Source organism: Medicago sativa, chromosome 5, assembly GCF_051527215.1.
Source record: "Medicago sativa cultivar Bolivia chromosome 5, Bolivia_mono, whole genome shotgun sequence".
NCBI lineage: Eukaryota > Viridiplantae > Streptophyta > Magnoliopsida > Fabales > Fabaceae > Medicago > Medicago sativa.
In genome coordinates, this window is record NC_140753.1 from 54,529,090 (window position 1) to 54,551,219 (window position 22,130).

The window sequence follows — 22,130 nt, forward strand, 5'->3', positions numbered from 1 at the left end:
CGCTTGTTCTCTTCAGTACCCAGGTTGATAAGCTCAATTTCTTCCTGGTGAGGCTGAATGGCTCTTCTTTCTTGCTCAAGCAGTCGAGTGATCTCATACGGTATCTCTTCATTATCTTCCTCATCTTCAGCTTCATATACAGGGAATTCAAAATTTGGAGGAACCATAGGGTCACTGTGTTCAACGGGTTTATTATGGTTCAATCTGCATAATATGATTGGGATGATTTTAGAAAAAGTTTTTCATGCAGATTTTTGAAATTAATAAGAAAATACAGATGTTTTGGTTTTTTCTGGCATTACCATTATTTCCAAGAAAAAGGCACTAAAAAGTAAAAAACAAAGAGTCGTGAGAAAGACGACAACTTTTATTGATAACGGCAATGCCGAAACAAACATGCCCTTACAATGATATCACTTTCGCCTTGGTCAGAGCGAAAGGATTGTTATTTTGAAAACAAAGAAAACATGAGCAACATGACACATTACATGGAGGCATGCATGACTAAAGGAACATCAATGGCCTCCCAATTTCTCACAGTGCCTCCTGGTACTACAAATGTAGGCACATAACTACTCTCAGCAGCATCTTCAGTAATAGCATTGATGAACCCAGCACTGTAGAAAGTTCCTGTTGAAACGCCTGAGGTTGGGGAGAATCCAAGGCCCTATTTACGCTTGTTTTCCAAAATCTGAATCACTTTGCCCCAGCCAGCAGCTTGCCCTTCTTGAACAGCCTTCCGGGCGTCCTTCAATGAAGCCATGCTAGCACCAGCCCTCCGGGGCTCTGCACCCTCAACAGTCAAGCCTTGAAATGACGTCCCTTCAGCGGACCCTGCTTCAACACAAGAGAAAGATGACACTTGGCTAACCAGATATGCTTCTTCACCATGTACAGTGACAATCTTACCATTCCTCACAAACTTGAGCTTTTGATGTAAAGTAGAAGTTACTGCCCCAGCGTCGTGAATCCACGGTCTTCCGAGGAGACAACTGTAAGAAGCATTGATGTCCATGACCTGGAAGGTGATCTGGAATGTCTCAGGACCAATGGTAATTGGCAAGTCTACTTCCCCAAGAACATCCTTGCGAGATCCGTCGAAAGCCTTAACCAGATAGCTACTTCCCCTTAGAGAAATTCCATGATGACTCAACTGTCTCAGTGTGGATTCAGGCATTACATTTAAGGATGATCCAGTGTCCACCAACACATTGGATATCATGTCAGACTCGCAGTGCACCGAGATATGTAGAGCCAAGTTGTGATGTTTCCCTGCTTCGGGGAGCTCATCATCACCAAACCCCGAGTTGTTGCAAGCGGTAATGTTACCCACTATTCCATCGAACTGATCCACAGAGACTTAATGATCAACATAGGCATGTTCCAGTACCTTCATCAACACTTTCCTGTGAGCTTCTGAGCTCAAGAGCAGAGACAAGATGGATATTTTTGATGGAGTTTGCAGCAGCTGGTCAACAATTTTATAGTCGCTCTTCCTGATGAGCCTCAAAATCTCGTCCAGATTAGACTCTTTAATGGGCTGGCCCGAGGGGCTGGCATTCTCTTCCTCAAGGTTAGCCATGTTTCTTCTCTTGTACAATCTTGTCTGATGAACTCTATCTGGTTGGTGAATCTTGCGAGCACGAACCACTTTTCAGACTACGGCAGAAGAACCAGGAGACAATGAGCACGGGAAGCCATTTGTGACCGATGAATGATGCATATGATGCATGATATGCAAATGCAAAAAGACTCTTTTTTTTTTGTCAGAAGACTTGTCAAAGTGGTTGTGAACATCACGGAGAAACACGGTTTTATTTGAAGATCTTGAGCAAGACTAAAAGTTTAGTTGAGATGGTATCACTTGGTGTTCACATCCGTGATGTTCAAACGATGACTTGTCTAAGTCCTCCGATAAATGCATGAAAAAAGTTTATGCATATATGCATGAATGCATGATTATGTTCAAGTTCGGAGAAAACATGGTGGGTTAAAGTTCAGAGTCGAGGAGTCATGGGTGGACACGGTGTCCGGTGAATCTAGGGCTTTAGGATAATAGTAACCGGGTTCTAAAAAGGTTCCCAAGTTGCAACCTCTCCGACGTATATCACGGTGTCACGAGACAAACACTCGCTCCATGATTATCCGTGGAAGGTCTAACTTGAGTGTAGTATCGCGTGACGACTAAAACTCGAGACAACACTCGGTTTAGCCTCCGCACTACGTCCTAGAAAATGGCCATGGATGGGTTTGGTTATCTACGGTTCATAGCGTCATAGAACAATTAGAAGTAAAGTGCCTAAACGCGACAACACGCGCCGACAACATCACCCCTAAAATGCCTCAACTATGTGGGATTGATCGCATAATCCAAAACACGAGGCAACCCCCGGAATGAATTGTCGACTATATCCCTCCTAAATCCTAAGTTCACTCAGCCCGGGTGCAGGACTTTTGATATTCTCACCCCACACGTTTGCAAGAAATTAAACAATTATTCACATAAGAAAGCAAAAAAGAAGCAAGTAAAAACGAAAGCGCAAGCGTGGAAATAAAGACTAGGCGTAACTCTCGAATCTCCCTAGTGAAGTCGCCAGCTGTTTTATCTTGGTTTTCGGGTGTCAAACATTGATTACGTTTGAACCTTTTTAACCGGTGATATCTTATTTTTTCTTGGGAAGGGAAAAAGTAAGCAAAACACTTGAGAATCGAGGTCCAGGAGTTGTTTTCGCTACGGGAAGGTGTTAGGCACCCATAACGACTATAGTATCCTATAGGAACCGTCTTTATTTTCTACGCGCGCGCTTCATTTTTAAATGCTATTTTGAAAGTGATATTAAGCCTAAAGGTTTTCTAAATGAAGAATTGGAGGGAGAAGAATGTTTTTGGATTTTTATTTTATTTGAATTGAAGGAATTTTGATTCCTTGCCTATGTACCCGTTTAAGGGGTCAAATCCGTCTTAGTTCGCTTCCAAAAATGTTTTTGTTTTTTGTTGGTTGATTTTAAGTTTGAAAATTGGATTTTGAAGAATAAGAGAGAGAGGCCTCTAGGGCATAAGGTTGTGAAATTGTGAGGTCGAATTAGTCATTTGCAAAATATGGTCTAAGTATGATTAAAATTCATTAAGTTTTTATTTAAGAAAAGAAAAGGAAAATTCAATGGGATTTTAATCCCAAGGTTTATTAAGAAAAATATTTGAGTGATGTTGTTCATATTTTTTTGGAAAATTGATTTTTTCTAAGTGTAAATCCTAAGCATTCATCTAAACATACAATCCTAAACATACATCTAAACATGCATATTCTAGCTATGTACCTAAAGTGATGTGTGTGCATGTGTCGGTGCTTGTGTCGGTGTACATCATTAGAGTCCATTGTCCTTTACAACATTGGCCTAGATACATTCTATGGACTTGCAAGAAAAGTAAATGACATGAAAGTAAAGTACAAAGGAAAATCCTAAGTGTTACATTCTAAGTATTAATATAGGAATTAAAGTGCAAGAAATGAAACTATAATGGAAGAATGAAGTATGCTTGTGGAGATGCATGAAAACATGAAACAAAATGGTTAGTGGCATAAGGAATAATAAGGATTGAGATAGATGCAAGTAAAATAGCATAGGAAAGTAATGAAACTTGACAAAAAGTGACAAAATCTTAGCACACAAAAGTGGTAAAATGTGCCTAAACTTTGTCATAAAATTCACATGAGCATAAGGCCTATAATTTTCATGCCATGACAATCTTCAAAGAGTTTTATTTCAGCTATGACATGAAAATTATAAGACAATATCAAACCAAGAATTATGACACATTTTAAGCACATTTCACACTTTATTTCCACAAACAATTATTTACATGGCTTGTAACACAAGTGACTATTCACAACACATTAACATTCAGTAGGAACACATCAAATACCAATATAAACTCATCACAAATTCACATATCGCAAATCAATAGCATACGCCAAGAATTAGAATCAAGACCATACGAAAATCTCACAAAAAAAAAATTAGCAAAAAGTGACACAAAATCACAAGAAAATTCCACATATATTTTTATCAATTTTTTTTAACACGCCAAAATATCATAAGAAACAAGTGTTAAGCATCAAATATAATTGCAAGACAATTAACAAAATTTTAGGAATTTTAGCAAGGCTTAACAAGAAATGGAAAAAGAATTAAAACCACAAGTGTTAAAATATTTCCTCAATTTTTTTGATGAATACTTAACATACAAATATATCAAGATTCATCAAAAAATGTCAAGGAAACGATTTGAACATTTTCTAGGAATTTTTTTGAAGATTTTCGATGAACAAAGGCGCAAAAAGCAAGAAATGGTGTAGGAACAGCAAAACAATAGAATAAAACAAAATCTGCAGGGGAAATAGGCCCAAGCCCAAAAAGATGAGCAGGTTTATGGGTATGGATCGGCCTAAAGGACCTGGAGCGGGTCAACTAGGCTGGGTCGGTTTAGAGAGGGAGTATAAAAGCCACGTTGCTGGTTTTTCCTCACTTTCATTCATCACTTCTCTCTCTACAAATCTGCAGAGCTCTCTCCCTCTCTCTAAAACATTCACGTCGGAGAAGAAGATATGACGGTGGTCGGAGGAGCTCCGGTGCGGTGGTTGTAACGCCCACTTTTTCATAATTAATATTTAAGTGATTTATGGCTTTTATTAGAATATTATGTGGATTATTATTTATATATGCAGAGGATATAATAATAATAATATAAGTATTTTCTTAAGTGGGGAGAAATATTGTATGTAGTAGAAATAATTAATTATTAGGGGAAAGAGTAAGTGGTGGTGAGAAGAGCAATTAGGGAAAGAATAAAAGTCTGTAGCTGGGAGAGAAAAGGAGAACGCGTACAACAGAGAAAAGAGGAAAGAAAGAGGAGAAGTCAGAGAGAACCCTAAGGAACGAAGAACGCGGCTGTTGGATTTCAGAATCATAATCTAAGGTAAGGGTGGGACTAACTCTCATTATTAACAAGTTTTGATTCATAGAAGTGATCAATTGTTGTAGGTTTAAGGGATTGGGATTAGGTCAAAAATCATTAAAAATGGAAGAATTAAGTGAATTTTGATGTAATTTGATGTAGTTTGATGTAGACAGATGTTAATTAGCCTTAGAACACGTTTAGATGTTGATTAGTGATGAATTAGAGGGCTGGGAATGAAATTTCGAGTGACTGAGATGAGAGAAGAGCTGCGACAGAACCCAGTTCTGTCATCGCTCGCCGTTGCGAGCGATTCAGCTCGCCGTTGCGAGAAAACCCCAACTCGCAATTGCGAGTAATTCAGCTCGCCGTTGCGAGCTACCCCGTACAGCTCGCCGTTGCGAGTAGAATGTCTCGCCGTTGCGAGCTACCCCGTACAGCTCACCGTTGCGAGTAGAATGTCTCGCCGTTGCGAGCTTGAGCTGTTCAGACCTGATGTTGTGCGAAATTGTGTCTTTTCGCCTGTTCCTTCGATGTATTGGTTGCTGATGTTTATAATAATGATGATACTGCTAAATATGATGTTCCAGTGGTGCTGTTTTGATGTAATGAGTGTCTGTGAATTATTTGTTAATTAATTTAACATTGAAAATGAAGATTGTTGCAGTGTTGACTTGTTTCTCTAATAGGATAGGTTCTGATGAATAAATAAAAGATGTTGTTGATTTAATTGTTATTCCAGTAAGTGCTGGTTGGATATGATGTTTTCTTGTGGATATATGTTATTGATTATGATGCTATATGACGTTGTCTGTGAGTTAATATTGATATGAATGTATATGTTGATAATTATGTTGTCCCTCCAGTGGTCTCGGTTTGATGTAAAATACCTTGTGGGTGAATTAATGAAAATTTACAAAGATGTATGATGAAATTTATGTTGTTGAATATGACGTTTATGTGAAATTATGCATGATGAAGAATTGTATAATTACGATGTGAAGTTGTTGATTGTTGTCGCCGTATTAAGTTGTTGACGTTGCAATAAGTTGTGTTGTAACATTAAGTTATTGTCGTTGCATATAGAGTCGAGTTGTTGCATATTCAGCGATGGGGGCTTAATGCCTGACAGGTTCTTGTGACCTTAGCGATGGGGGCTTAATGCCTGACAGGTTCTTATGACCTTAGCGATGGGGGCTTAATGCCCGACGGTCCAATTATGACCTTAGCGATGGGGGCTTAATGCCCTGGTGGTACCACATGCATGTTGATGTTGTCTAAGTTGTCGTTGAAGTTGTTGTTGCGTCGCAGAGTCGTCATAACCTATATTTAATGATGTTTGATGATGATGTTTTGATTATGATTCGATGATGATGGTTGCTTATGTTCTGGTTATGTTTTGACGATGATGTTTGTTTATGATGTTTTGATGATGATGCCTGTTTATGATTGATGAGGATAATAATATGCAACTAAATAATTATTAAAGCTGATGTTTATGATATCTTGAGTTGTTAAATATATGAGGATACTTGGTTAGGATTTAAAGATGATGTTGCTTATGAATTGAGAATGATATTTGTTTATGAACTAATGATGATATTGATGATAATAATTAATTATGAATGGATATGATGCTAAGTGATAAATGTTGTTGCTGTCCCATTAATTATAATGATGTAAATGAAGTGAATTATGATGAATATGTTACCTTTGAATAACTATGAAGTTGTTGATTGTTTAACCTTGTTGAATGATGATAAAATGATGCTACTAATGTTAGATATATGCTGTTGGTTATTTTTATGAATTGTTATTTGTTTTTAATGACTGTGAAATCTCACCCCTTCTGCGTATATGTTGCCTCGACCGTGGGTAATGTGCAGGTATTAAAGACTAGCTGTGTTCGTGAGTAGACTCCTCACTTCGTGTCGTCTAGGATGCTCTGATACGTAACGGGATGGGGTTGTCTGATGATTGTTTTCCTTGTTACGTATTTTATTTAATAAATGTTGAATATTTTGAAGACTATTTGAGATGTTAAGTTGTGGCCTTTTATGCCAAGATTTTATGTGACGTTGCGAACTAAATTTCCGCTGCATTTGATTATTGAATTTTATAAAGACAGGTTGCTTAAATAAATAGTATTTTCCCATCATTATATTGTTGTTAAATGATGTATTGATGTATGTGATGCTCCGTTACGTTGATGAACTCTGATAATTTTAATGAAATTTTTAAGTTGGGAAAACGGGGTGTTACAATTGGTATCAGAGCAGGTCGGTCCGTCCGGCCAAGTAGTTGAGTCGCGTTGTGTCAGGTGACAGTTTTGTACTGTCATTATGTTGTCCTAATTGTTGTTTGTTGTTTGTTGCGCAATCCCTAGTATGAACTGGTTGGAGTACAACCATGATCACATTAATTGTTTTAGTAAGTTAGTGTATTTTCTTCCGCCGAAGAAGAAAGTGGAGCAGAGTTTTGACTACTAAGCAGCTGAAGCAGTTAGCACGTGATGGAGTTTTGATGGTTCGTTGATGGCGTCACAGTTTATTGAAAATCAAGCAGTGAGTGATAAGTTGCAAATTGCGTGAGGATTTTTCGAAGTTTTCCCGAAGAGATTGTTGATTGATCTTACCGGCACATCAGGAAGTGTCTGCCGCCGGAGAGAGAGGTTGAATTTTCTATTGATCTGGTTCCGGAGACAAAGCCTGTGTCTATGACACCTTATCGTATGTTAGCTTCTGAGTTGGATGAATTGAAGAAACAGTCGGAAGATTTAATGGATAAGAAGTTTATAAGACCAAGTGTTTCACCTTGGGGAGCGCCAGTGTTGCTGGTAAAGGAGGAAGATGGTAGTATGAGGTTGTGCAATGATTACCGACAGTTGAATAAGTAACCATAAAGAATAGGTGTCCACTTCCAAGAATTGATGATTTAACGGAATCAGTTAGTGGGTGCACAAGTGTTCAGCAAGATTGGCTTGAGGTTGGGTTATCACCAGATTAAAATAAAAGATGAAGATATGCAGAAGACGTCTTTTAGGACGCGTTATGGACATTATGAGTATAAGGTGATGCCTTTTGGTGTTAGTAATGCACATGGCGTGTTTATGGAGTACATGACTCGCATTTTCATGACTATTTAGATCGTTTCGTGGTTGTATTCATAGATGATATTTTGATATATTAGAAGTCTGAAGAAGAGCATGCTAAGCATTTGAAGATCGTTCTGCAAGTGTTGAAAGAAAAGAAGTTATATGCCAAGTTGTCTAAATGTGAATTCTAGTTGAAAGAAGTAAGTTTTCTTGGCCATATTATCTCTAGTAGTGGTATTGCAATAGATCCATCCAAGTTGATGCAGTATCAAGATGGGAGACTCCAAAGTCAGTTACCGAAGTTAGAAGCTTTTTGGGACTAGCAGGTTATTACCGAAGATTTATAAAAGGATTTCTAAGTTAGCACTTCCGTTAACACAGTTGACGTGTAAAGGCAAAACCTTTGTGTTGGATGTTCAGTGTGAGAACAATTTTAATGAGTTGAAGAAGCGTTGACGACAGCTCCAGTTTTAATTTTGTCAAAACCTGATGAACCTTTTGTGGTGTATTGTGATGCGTCCAAGTTGGGCTTAGGTGGTGTGCTTATGCAAGATGATAAGGTAGTGGCTTATGCTTCGAGACAGTTGAGGATACATGAGAAGAACTATCCTACACATGATTTAGAGTTGGCTGCTGTGGTTTTGTGTTGAAGATTTGGAGACACTATTTGTACGGTTCCAGATTTGAGGTGTTTAGTGATCATAAAAGTCTGAAATATTTATTTGATCAAAAGGAGTTGAACATGAGGCAGAGGAGATGGCTCGAGTTACTAAAAGACTGTGATTTTGGGTTGAATTATCATCCAGGAAAAGCTAATGTTGTTGCAGATGCATTGAGTAGGAAGGCTTTACACTTGCCGGCGATGATGGTTAAAGAGATGGAATTGCTTGAACAGTTCAGAGACTTGAGTTTGGTTTGTGAGGTGTCGCCACAGAGTGTGAAATTGGGAATGTTGAAGATCAACAATGAATTTCTGGATAGTATCAGAGTGGCGCAGCGGAAGCGCGATATGGCACTCTTCGAGGCTTTGTATGGTCGGAGGTGTAGGGCTCCGTTGAGTTGGTGTGAAACAAGTGAGAGTGTGGTATTGGGACCAGAAATTGCCCAACAGACTACCGAGAAGGTAAAGTTAAAGAGTCACAGGATAGGCAGAAAAGTTATCATGACAATCGCAGAAAGGATCTTGAGTTTCAAGAAAGAGCAGCTGGTGAAAGTTTGACGTGGGAATTGGAGAGTAAGATGCGAGAATCTTACCCAGAGTTGTTGGGACAAGGTACATTTACGAGGACGTAAATATTCTAAGTGGGGGAGAGTTGTAACGCCCACTTTTTCATAATTAATATTTAAGTGATTTATGGCTTTTATTAGAATATTATGTGGATTATTATTTATATATGCAGAGGATATAATAATAATAATATAAGTATTTTCTTAAGTGGGGAGAAATATTGTATGTAGTAGAAATAATTAATTATTAGGGGAAAGAGTAAGTGGTGGTGAGAAGAGCAATTAGGGAAAGAATAAAAGTCTGTAGCTGGGAGAGAAAAGGAGAACGCGTACAACAGAGAAAAGAGGAAAGAAAGAGGAGAAGTCAGAGAGAACCCTAAGGAACGAAGAACGCGGCTGTTGGATTTCAGAATCATAATCTAAGGTAAGGGTGGGACTAACTCTCATTATTAACAAGTTTTGATTCATAGAAGTGATCAATTGTTGTAGGTTTAAGGGATTGGGATTAGGTCAAAAATCATTAAAAATGGAAGAATTAAGTGAATTTTGATGTAATTTGATGTAGTTTGATGTAGACAGATGTTAATTAGCCTTAGAACACGTTTAGATGTTGATTAGTGATGAATTAGAGGGCTGGGAATGAAATTTCGAGTGACTGAGATGAGAGAAGAGCTGCGACAGAACCCAGTTCTGTCATCGCTCGCCGTTGCGAGCGATTCAGCTCGCCGTTGCGAGAAAACCCCAACTCGCAATTGCGAGTAATTCAGCTCGCCGTTGCGAGCTACCCCGTACAGCTCGCCGTTGCGAGTAGAATGTCTCGCCGTTGCGAGCTACCCCGTACAGCTCGCCGTTGCGAGTAGAATGTCTCGCCGTTGCGAGCTTGAGCTGTTCAGACCTGATGTTGTGCGAAATTGTGTCTTTTCTCCTGTTCCTTCGATGTATTGGTTGCTGATGTTTATAATAATGATGATACTGCTAAATATGATGTTCCAGTGGTGCTGTTTTGATGTAATGAGTGTCTGTGAATTATTTGTTAATTAATTTAACATTGAAAATGAAGATTGTTGCAGTGTTGACTTGTTTCTCTAATAGGATAGGTTCTGATGAATAAATAAAAGATGTTGTTGATTTAATTGTTATTCCAGTAAGTGCTGTTTGGATATGATGTTTTCTTGTGGATATATGTTATTGATTATGATGCTATATGACGTTGTCTGTGAGTTAATATTGATATGAATGTATATGTTGATAATTATGTTGTCCCTCCAGTGGTCTTGGTTTGATGTAAAATACCTTGTGGGTGAATTAATGAAAATTTACAAAGATGTATGATGAAATTTATGTTGTTGAATATGACGTTTATGTGAAATTATGCATGATGAAGAATTGTATAATTACGATGTGAAGTTGTTGATTGTTGTCGCCGTATTAAGTTGTTGACGTTGCAATAAGTTGTGTTGTAACATTAAGTTATTGTCGTTGCATATAGAGTCGAGTTGTTGCATATTCAGCGATGGGGGCTTAATGCCTGACAGGTTCTTGTGACCTTAGCGATGGGGGCTTAATGCCTGACAGGTTCTTATGACCTTAGCGATGGGGGCTTAATGCCCGACGGTCCAATTATGACCTTAGCGATGGGGGCTTAATGCCCTGGTGGTACCACATGCATGTTGATGTTGTCTAAGTTGTCGTTGAAGTTGTTGTTGCGTCGCAGAGTCGTCATAACCTATATTTAATGATGTTTGATGATGATGTTTTGATTATGATTCGATGATGATGGTTGCTTATGTTCTGGTTATGTTTTGACGATGATGTTTGTTTATGATGTTTTGATGATGATGCCTGTTTATGATTGATGAGGATAATAATATGCAACTAAATAATTATTAAAGCTGATGTTTATGATATCTTGAGTTGTTAAATATATGAGGATACTTGGTTAGGATTTAAAGATGATGTTGCTTATGAATTGAGAATGATATTTGTTTATGAACTAATGATGATATTGATGATAATAATTAATTATGAATGGATATGATGCTAAGTGATAAATGTTGTTGCTGTCCCATTAATTATAATGATGTAAATGAAGTGAATTATGATGAATATGTTACCTTTGAATAACTATGAAGTTGTTGATTGTTTAACCTTGTTGAATGATGATAAAATGATGCTACTAATGTTAGATATATGCTGTTGGTTATTTTTATGAATTGTTATTTGTTTTTAATGACTGTGAAATCTCACCCCTTCTGCGTATATGTTGCCTCGACCGTGGGTAATGTGCAGGTATTAAAGACTAGCTGTGTTCGTGAGTAGACTCCTCACTTCGTGTCGCCTAGGATGCTCTGATACGTAACGGGATGGGGTTGTCTGATGATTGTTTTCCTTGTTACGTATTTTATTTAATAAATGTTGAATATTTTGAAGACTATTTGAGATGTTAAGTTGTGGCCTTTTATGCCAAGATTTTATGTGACGTTGCGAACTAAATTTCCGCTGCATTTGATTATTGAATTTTATAAAGACAGGTTGCTTAAATAAATAGTATTTTCCCATCATTATATTGTTGTTAAATGATGTATTGATGTATGTGATGCTCCGTTACGTTGATGAACTCTGATAATTTTAATGAAATTTTTAAGTTGGGAAAACGGGGTGTTACAGTGGTTGGCCGGAGCGCCGCCGCACCGGAGTACTTTTCTTTGAATTTTTAAAAACATTTTACATCCCCGAACTCGTCTTTCTCTTCTCTATCCAAATCCGAACTCACAAATTCAAGAATAAGCCATGACAGTCTTAGATCTACCTATTCAGATTCGACACTTTTTGAGGAAAAACTTATGAACGAAAATCACAACAACAAGAAAAGGATTTAGTGCGATTACCTTCGATTTGTGGAACGAGGAAGCGAAACAACGGTAAAACTCCCGAAATCACTCGAATCCGTTTCTGATCTAGTTTAAATCTGGTCGTGACGAGGTTCGATTCACTTCTTGCTCTTCTTTGTTGCTGGACGAATCTTCTTCCTCTCTGCTCCTACCTTCTGCCCCTTGCTTTTCTTGCGATTCTGACCGGTTTGGCTTCGGATTTGGAAGGTGAATTGAGGATTGGACGAACAAGGACAATTGTGTATAATTGTTGACGATAACTGCGAATTCGGTTCGGTATTGGTGGTGAAGTGTTCGCCGTGAAAGGTGTAGCGTGACTGATATTGTGATGAGTTTGCTGGCAGCGTGTTTGTGTTTGTGAGGATGATGATTACGAACCGTGAATGAATGATGATTGTGGCTTGAGGATGATGAATTCGAGTTTGTATGTGATGAGTGTTGTTAATTTGTGAAAAATTGGGAGGTTTATGGTGGTTATGGAGGTTAGGGGGGTTAGTTAGGGTGGTTTGAGTGGTGGTTGGAAGTTTGTTAGGGTGGTGAGAGTGGTGGTTATGGATGATGAGAAAGTTTGTTATGGTGGAGGAAGAAGAAGGTTGGTACGGTTAGGGAGAAGAGGGAAAAGGAAGAAATTGATTTTTTATGATTTTTGTGTAAAAAAATTGAATGTGGACTTTGACCTTGACTTTGACTCATTTATAGGTGAGCTCATTGGCTTTGGACCAATAGGATAGAGACATGTGGCACTTGGACTCTAACAAACTTTTGTGGACTAATAGCATTTGGACACGTGGCACTTGGACTTAACCCACTTAAAAAGGATTAAAATGTAAATAACAAAAGTACGAGGACCAAAATGAAAATTAAAACTAAAATTGAATTGAAAAAGCAAATTGAAAATTAACATAAAGCGAGACGATTAAAAACAACAAAGCAGATTAAAATGAATTAGAAATATTATGTGAAATGACCAAAACGCCCCTAGGGACTAAAACGACTCGAAACGACTCAAATGCAATTTTAAAATGATTTTTTAACAAGGGATTAAAGCAAGAGTTCATACAAGCGAATTAAAAGACTCAGAGACAATTTTTAGAATTTAAACAGGGTTTTAACACATGAAAAGACTAAAATGCCCCTAGGGGCAATACTGACTCAAAATGACTTCAAACGCAATTTTTAAAATGGATTTTGACATGGAATTGAAATAGAAACTTATCCAGACTATTTGAAAGGACTCAAACAATTTTTCAAAGATTGAAAGAAATTTTAACATGAGAAATGACTAAAATGCCCCTAGGGGCTAAACTGACTAGAAAATGACTCAACTGATATTTTTTGAAATGAATTTTGATATGAGATTGAAACAAGGACTTATACAAACCAATTTAAAAGACTCAAACAATTTTCAAGGATTAAAATGAGTTGAATGCAGGAAATGACTAAAATACCCTTTCATGTAAATTTTGCAAATAATGTTGAAATAAAATGCAAAGAAATATGCAATTGATCAGAGACAGTTCAAATGACTTATAGTGCAAGAAAAGAAGAATTGAATAAGTATTTTTAGGTCCAAAATTAGGGTATAACAGTAAGCCATCTCGCAGCACATGGTCTATCCGACGTCCAACTCCTGTTTTTCTTCCTTGGGTATGGACCTGGCAAATGCTCCAAAATCCATCCCTGCAACAAATAAATAAAATACATTATAAAAGCTTCACGGAAATATTTAAATTAAATCTTAAATAAATGTAGTCTAACTTAGGAAAAAATAATCTAACATGATAATAAAAATTATAAAATAAATTCATAAAGAAATGAAGATAAATATTAAATTATTACCATAAGAAGAGTCGTACTTCCAGCCATCGTTCTGTTACCATAAGACATTGCCACTATTTTAAATAATTAAAACACTTACGCTACATTATTTTAAATAATTAAAACACTTACGCTACATTCTTTTAAATAATTAAAACATTTACGCTACATTCTTTTAAATAAATAAAATACTTACGCTACATAATATTAAATAATTAAAACACTTACGCTACATTCTTTTAAATAATTAAAACACTTACGCTACATAATATTAAATAATTAAAACACTTACGCTACATTCTTTTAAATAATTAAAACATTTACTCTACATTCTTTTAAATAATTAAAACATTTACGCTACATTCTTTTAAATAATCACTTTAAAGCATTTAAAGAATTTTAAACAATTTAAACACTTACATTATGATGGTTCACCCAAAGAGGGTTCGCCACGTGCCTCACGCATGTCTTCCAGGAAAGGGAGGCCCTCCAACAGGATATGGCGGCATCAACGGAACACGACGACGTCGTCGTTGAGTCTGAGGCTCAGGCTCACCCTCAGGAACTGGATTATCTGCCTCAAGATAATCCGCCACAACATCCTCTGGCACCCCCTCATCATCTGCCACCTCCTCATCCTCAGCTTCGTCCTGCGGCTGATAAAACATCATATCCTCCTCCATCCGATCATATCCAACAAAACCCTCCTCATACACAACATTATCATGTGCTGGTGTCGGATCAAGCACCTGGGAGGAGTAATCCACATGTGCATGTGAGCTCTTTACACCTGGCCTCGCGTCCTTACGCCTCCGAGTCTTAAGGACATACAGGTTTTGATCCTCCTTCTCCTTCCGAGCGCTAGCGGTACTCGCCGCTTTACCTTTGCGCATCCTATCCTCTCTAATAACCCGCTGCCGCTCATCCTCATCCCTAGCCATAACTGTTCAAAACAATTGATTGTTTTAAAGGAAAGAAAGTGAAGAGGATAGAAAGTTGAGGGACAGAAGTACTTTCCATTGTTTGGAACTGTCTAAAAAGGTAAAGGAAAGAAAGATTTCTGTGGGACCCAACTAGAAAACCTTTCTGCACAAATATGGAAGGAAAGGTTGAGAGGCACTATTTTTTTAATGAAAAGCCCAAAATATCCTTGTTTTTGTTGGTCAATATTTATTTTACTACTATTTACGCATTGCATCTTGCTTCTTATTTTTTTTATTTCACCGCTTCATTTTATGTGCACGGCTTACAATTCATACAATTGGACTAATACTTACACCTAGCCAAATTTTTCTTTCATTCAAAATGTATACATGTTTATATGTATATTCATCTTGAAAATGTTTGTAATATACACTATTTTTATTCAAGGATATTTATGTCAATTAATAAATATAGATCTTTCTTTCCTTCAACTTTCTACTCCACTTTCTTTTATACCAAACAACCAAAACAATCCTCTCACTTTCCTCTCTCTTTCTTTTCTCATACAATCTTTCCTTTATCTTTCTTTCCTTACAATTTCACTCTCCAACCAAACATACCCTTAAGAGTTGAAAATCGTAAAGAGGAAAAGTTTTAAAAAAATGCAAAGAACACTTTATGTCAACACTTTAATAGTCATTCTTCCATTAAATAAAATTCATATTAATCACATCACTATATATGAGATCTATTTTGAATTGTCAGATCATTTTCTCATGCTATGAATACCACACCTCACTAATTAAAATCTAACAAATAACTGATAGCTATCTTTCAAAAAAAGCTACCAATACCACACCTCACTAAAATCAAACAAATAACTGATAGCTATCTTTCAAAAAATATAATTAACTAAATTTAAAAATTTATTGTACTTTAATATTAGGTGTGAATAATATCATTCATTTACCTCACAATTGCACTATAAACTGTATACACATAACTTCTTCCAAAAGAATCGAAAAACAATAGAAAAAGTGAAATCCTATTAAAAAAAAAAGTAGAAAGAAAGTATGAAAAAAGGGAATTTTTCTTTGTCATTATTTTCAATCATTTGATATAAGAAATAAAAAATAGCATTTGCATAAAAGATAAACATTGCATTGGTAGAGTAGTGTAGTAGACAAAGACATGTAGCTCAGCAAGCATATGGGTCCATCTTGGCTGGATTTGCACGCTGGCACGTAAGCAAAAGTTTTCAACCAAAAACCCAGTTCACATTTTCTGACTTTTATTTATTTCCCTTTATTATGCAGAGAATCTTTCCATTATTGGAAATCTTTTGGTGGAGAGTTATGAGAAATCGCATTTACTGAATTTTTTTAACTTATTTATGATTCCTTTTCTTTTCCCTTTCTGTATTTTTTGGTCTATTCTTTGTTTCTATGGGTCGTTTTCTTTCCCGCGTTACAACAACTATTCATGCCCCAAAGGGACATGTACTGACACCAAATAATTTACTCCATTATACAACTTTAATACACTAACATGCTAAAATAACAAGCCTTTTTTTTGAGTAATATGATATTTGTACATTCAAATGATGACAACTTTATTGACAACTCTGCTTTTCTCTCTTCTTATTAGTCAAAAACAATGGAGAGAGAAAAATGAAGAGAGAGGATAAGTATGTCATGAGAGTATGAGAAAGAAAATTGTACAAAAATTGTCATAAAATGGTTGTACAAATATCATTTCTCCCTTTTTTTTATGCAGAACTATTCACTATAAACATCCTCAAGCCTGTGTACAATAGACACACATAAGTCAGATTTCATGAGCAACTAGCAATGATACTCGAGATCTTCGGACCTCGAGTATATATGTGCTCCATTGTGTATGCCTTTACTTTTTGTCTTCTGTAAAATGAGCTCAGTATGTTAGAGAAGTTTGAACGTTGTTTATAAACTATTTTTTATATTTTTGATTTCCAAACAATATGAGATTTAAATTTTCGATGTAGCAGAACAATAACCTTTTGTCGAGTCTAAGGGACTAAAGTATTTGTAAGCTTTGAAACGCAGGAAGTAGGTTTGATTTCTACCTAGCACACCATTTTCTAAGTTCAAGCTCGCTACGCTACATTTATGAGCTAAGATCTCCTTTGGTTTTTGCGTAAATCCTTACAATTTTATCTTTTATAAATAACGTCTTGGTGGATAGAATAATGTGAGTGTTGTTTGTAAATTTCTCTTGGCCTTGCTTCTCAAATAATGTAAGACTTTTTAGTGTATTGAAAAAATAGTTTCCTTTTGTCAACTAGAGTAAAAGATATATAATAAGCAGTGGCGGAGCCACATTGTGGTGAGGGGATGCACTTGCCAACCCTCAAATTAATTTTTTTCACATGTATCCCCATTGTTTTTCCATTTTGAACCTCCTCATTTTATTTTTTTTGCACCAGCTAGCCAAAAACCCAAACAACTTTCTCTTCATTCATTTACACATGTTAACTTCTCTCTCACCTATATGCAATTTGGAGTCCTAATGATATGTTTGTGTTGTGAAATTGATTAGAGTTGTAATAAATTATCAATATGTTGATTTTTGTGGATATGCAATGGTTGTTTTATATAGTCAAAATTGAGTGGTTGTTTTGCTGATTACACTAATGAATTCTATGGACTGATCTTATGATGTTTATGTGTGAAAATGCCACTAAGTATCAAGAATGTATCGTAGGGAACTTAAAAAAGAAGTCCTTGTTTGTAGCAAGTATATGAAATTATGCACTGCAATCTTTATTTGATTCTTGGAGTGATTCATAAAAGATTAGTTTTGTTTGTATGATATGTGTTGGAAACCTGGAGTTTGGTATTTCCTTCAATTAACATGAAACTCGATAGGGATCACTTTTGCTATGAAGATTGTGAAAACTAAATTGAATAATAAAATTTAGATGAATTAATGACCATTTTTTTTTAAAAAGAATTAACGAACAATTGTCTCATGAATTTATACCGAGAGATATGTGTTCAGCAACATTGATGATGAGTTAATTATTCAACAATTTTAGAACATTAAACCCCGTAGGAGACATTCGTAGAGTATGTTTGGAATTTTTTTAGTACAATGTAAATTGAATAAAATGTAATTCTTTGAATATAATATTATTATAAGGATCCAATACGTAAATTTAATATTGTACTCTTTGCTTATAAATGAAATGATTAATATTGTCCTTGCTCAACAAACAAAAAAAATCGAACCCCTAGATCCAAGATTCTGGCAACGCCACTGATAATAAATTCACAAGCTCTTTAACCCCTACTCACTTGGAGCATGATTCTAAAAATTTATTTATGGTTTATGTTGACTTTTATTTTACAATCAAAATTTAATTTACAAAGGTCCTTCAGAGAATTTTAGACAAAAAAATATAAGCTTCTTTTAGTTATCTTTTAGACCAAAAAATATAAGCTTCTTTTATTTATGATTTGTATGATCGTACCCAAAATTTTAGACCAAATTTCATGTTAACTTTGCCATATAAAGACTAGAGGGTTATTGGGTGGTTGTGAGTATGGTGGTCAAGTGATTAAAGCCAGCAGAAGAAAGACACGTGCACATTCTAAATAGGGTAGGGACATGTACCTAGAGATTCTGAAAATACTACATTTATAAAGGAGCTACCCAATCAGAAAACGACAATAGTTATGTTGTAACCGTGAGTGGGACCCACCGCATCAACTTGCTGGTCTGTGCCATTTACCACCCATATGGAACTGCTGCATTTCAATTTTCAACCGTTCCTTTGGCGGCTACCTTGGGTTCGAATGTTCGATGATTGTTGCAAAACTACAGTAAAAGAGACCAATCCAGTCGGTAGAAGTTTTATGTTCAAAGGATTAAAAGGTTTTTACAAATGGAGTAGGAAGAGAAGATTCAACATTCGTACTGTGCGGCTAAAAGTTGTGTTGATGCTTTGGTAAACATTGGGTGTAAGTTACATGGGGTATGGTTTGATGATTTATGAGGCTTGTCTGACTCAAATTAGTCATTTTCTAATCGTTGATTAAACGGGGGTCTCATTCCTTAGTTTGGTTAAGTTGTAATCTCTCTAGGCTTTGGCCCTCCCTTATATATAAAAAAGGAAGGGTAAATCCCTTAAAGAAAATAAAAGATGGGTAAACGTGACATCCTTCAATCTCAAATATAACCAACATTTTAGATTTATTGAATAAATAATGTATATGGTTTATAAACTATAAACATCTTCTTTCCCTTCCTTCTTTAGCTTAATGAGTACTCACATAAAATAGATAATTTTATTGCGGCCTTTCCATTTCATGCATGCCCCAAATATTTTGTTCTTTTTTTTATTTGATTCCATAAAGTCAACAAAATTATTTGAATTTTTCTCTCAAATAAATAAATTATTTGAATTTTCTCTTGACAACTTTAAATGTATTTGTATTCAAACGACAATTAAAATATGTTTTTTAAAATCTTAAAATTTAATAACTTATTCTGAACATTGTTTGCATTGAAATTAAATAACCTCACCCATATAATGAAAAAACAAAAAATTTAAATAAAATAAACTGGAGAATGAAAGGAACAGAAGTTGAGAGTTGTTGAGAAAATTTGTCATTTGTGCAAGTCGTTCATGGCAAACGTACCAACATGTCCACCTTCGCAGCAGTTTAAAATAGATATATTTGTTTAGAAGGACAGTAATTTAATATTGTTGATTTTTTAAAAAAATTATAAATTTTACTAATATGATCTTTTTATCTTTTATAATAATTTTACATTGAAAAAGAAAAAAAACAAGATGATAAAAATAACGATTCATTATACAACGTACACAATCAGATTTTGTTGTTGTTGTTAAAATGACTTATAATATGGAATAATAGGAGTATAAATTAATTATATGTAATACTCAAATTATTTTATATGATATTAACAGCAAATTTGAAGATTAACAAGCCATCATAGAGTCTAAGAAGTAAAAAAAAAAAAAAAAATCTTCCTTATATTATATCCCATATCTTAAACATATTTACTTAGTAGTATTTTTTTTTTTTTGGTACAAGAGAGGGCAAAGCCCAAAAAAAGAAAAAAAACAAAACTAAGAAGCTAATCGAACATTCCTAGGCATGCAAGCCCCGGATAAATCATCAAAAATGATTCTTTTGACCTCACAAGGAGGAGACTCCAACACTAGAAAATTAAAGTGATATGTAGAATTGCTTAAATTAGCGAGCCAATCAGCACTCCTATTTCCTTCACGCCAAGTATGGTTGAGTTGAACATTCCAACTCATCTTCAGCAGCTTCCGGATCCGGTGAACTAAAACAGGAATATTCCCATTGAACTTGAAATTATCAGAAATCATGTCGATCAAAATCTTTGAATCACTTTCCACTATAAGATGAGAGTAATGTTCCCTCCAAGCCATGTCCAAACCCAAATATAGCCCCCACATCTCAGCATGCAAGGCATCACAAGCTCCAACCTTCTTAATGTAGCCTTTGATCCATCTACCGTCTGAATCACGAAAAAGGCCGCCACATCCAGCAATAACCCCCATATCCTTGCAAGCACCATCACTATTAAGCTTGATCCAACCTTCTTGAGGCCGCTTCCAACCTATATAGATGATTTCATTCAACTTTGGACCTTTACGAACAAGCTCCAGGTTACAATCTTCAATATCTTGGACAAATCTCCAAATTAAAGAAATTGGGTTGTTCGGCCTAATAAAATCAGCTTCAAAAATAGTTTTATTCCTCCACTTTCACAAGTACCAACATGTCGTCATGAAAGTTGTTTTCCAACTTAAAGTGTTTGTCCCAATGTCTTTCTTGTTGAGGTTATTGAAGAACCAATCCCTGCAATCGAAAGAAAAGAAATTAGTTATAAAATCAGATGGAACGATGTAAAGCCATACCTGAATAGCGTAGATGCAATCGCGAAGCACATGAAGAATAGTTTCATCTTCATTTCCACAACACGGGCAAGTAGGAGAGATTCCACCACCCCATTTACTCCTTCGGAAATTTGTAAGATTGCGCCCATGCGTAGCCAACCAAATAAAGGTTTGGATGCGATGTGGGCCATGCCACTTCCAAATACTTTTCCAGTCACCCTCCAAAGTCGGGCAATCCTGATGCTGCAAAGAATAAACACTTTGAACTGTGAAATGGTGGGTATTGGTTCCACCCCACCCAATAGTGTCTGGACCATCATCATCATTAGGGATCGGAAGCGCAAGAATTTGATTAACAGTGTCAGCTGGCAAGTTGTTTACGAGGAAATCAATGTTACTGGAATTTTGTGGAGAAATACTTAGTATTCTATTTAAAATGATTGTGAAATTAAGGAATTAAAAGAGTCAAAGAATTAAAAATCCAGAGTTCAAATCTTGATAAAGAGAAAATAATAACATAATAATTGCTTCATATGTTTCCTTTTAGAAGAAACAATTTGTTTTTTAGATTCATTAAGTAACATGTTGCCGATACATGTTGGAACTTCAAGAAAAAATATGGATCTGACTAGAGATAGAGTCATCCTTGTTGGAACATGAACAATCTCATTGACTTGTCATGTACTTGACACGAGATTTTTTACTCAAATTAGAGAAAGGACATCTATAATTTACTAACAATAGAACCGAAATTTGAGACAATACTATGCTTGCTGTTAAACTGATCCACAACACGTGTGAAGTCTAGCTCAAAGTCGGCATTATTAAGTTGCAGCTCCTAAACCCATTCCAAAGTTGCGAGTAATCCTAACGCCTCTCCGGTATCAACATCAAGAAGAGGTTCAATCCATTCCATCTTAAGTAGAATAAAGACACTTGATCATAACTAATTAAAATGACACTATGATCCTCATCACAAAGAAAACAAAATTAGTTATTTTACAACCGTTTCAAAGTGATTTAAATCCCAACTTTAAATGTTACAAGGTGACACATCATGTACACATAAGCCACAGTCTCCTAAATTAAAACTTACGAACGTACATATGCACTTGTTTTGAATTTTCGAGTGTACCGCAGAAATTGTCTTTAATTTTTTTGCAGCAGCTCTTTAAAATGAAATCAAAACTTTGGCTCAACATGCTTGGACGCTAAAAGAGAAATCAACACATACACTAAGGTGAATCTATTAGGAGCAATGCTATATCTCTAGAAAAATAAC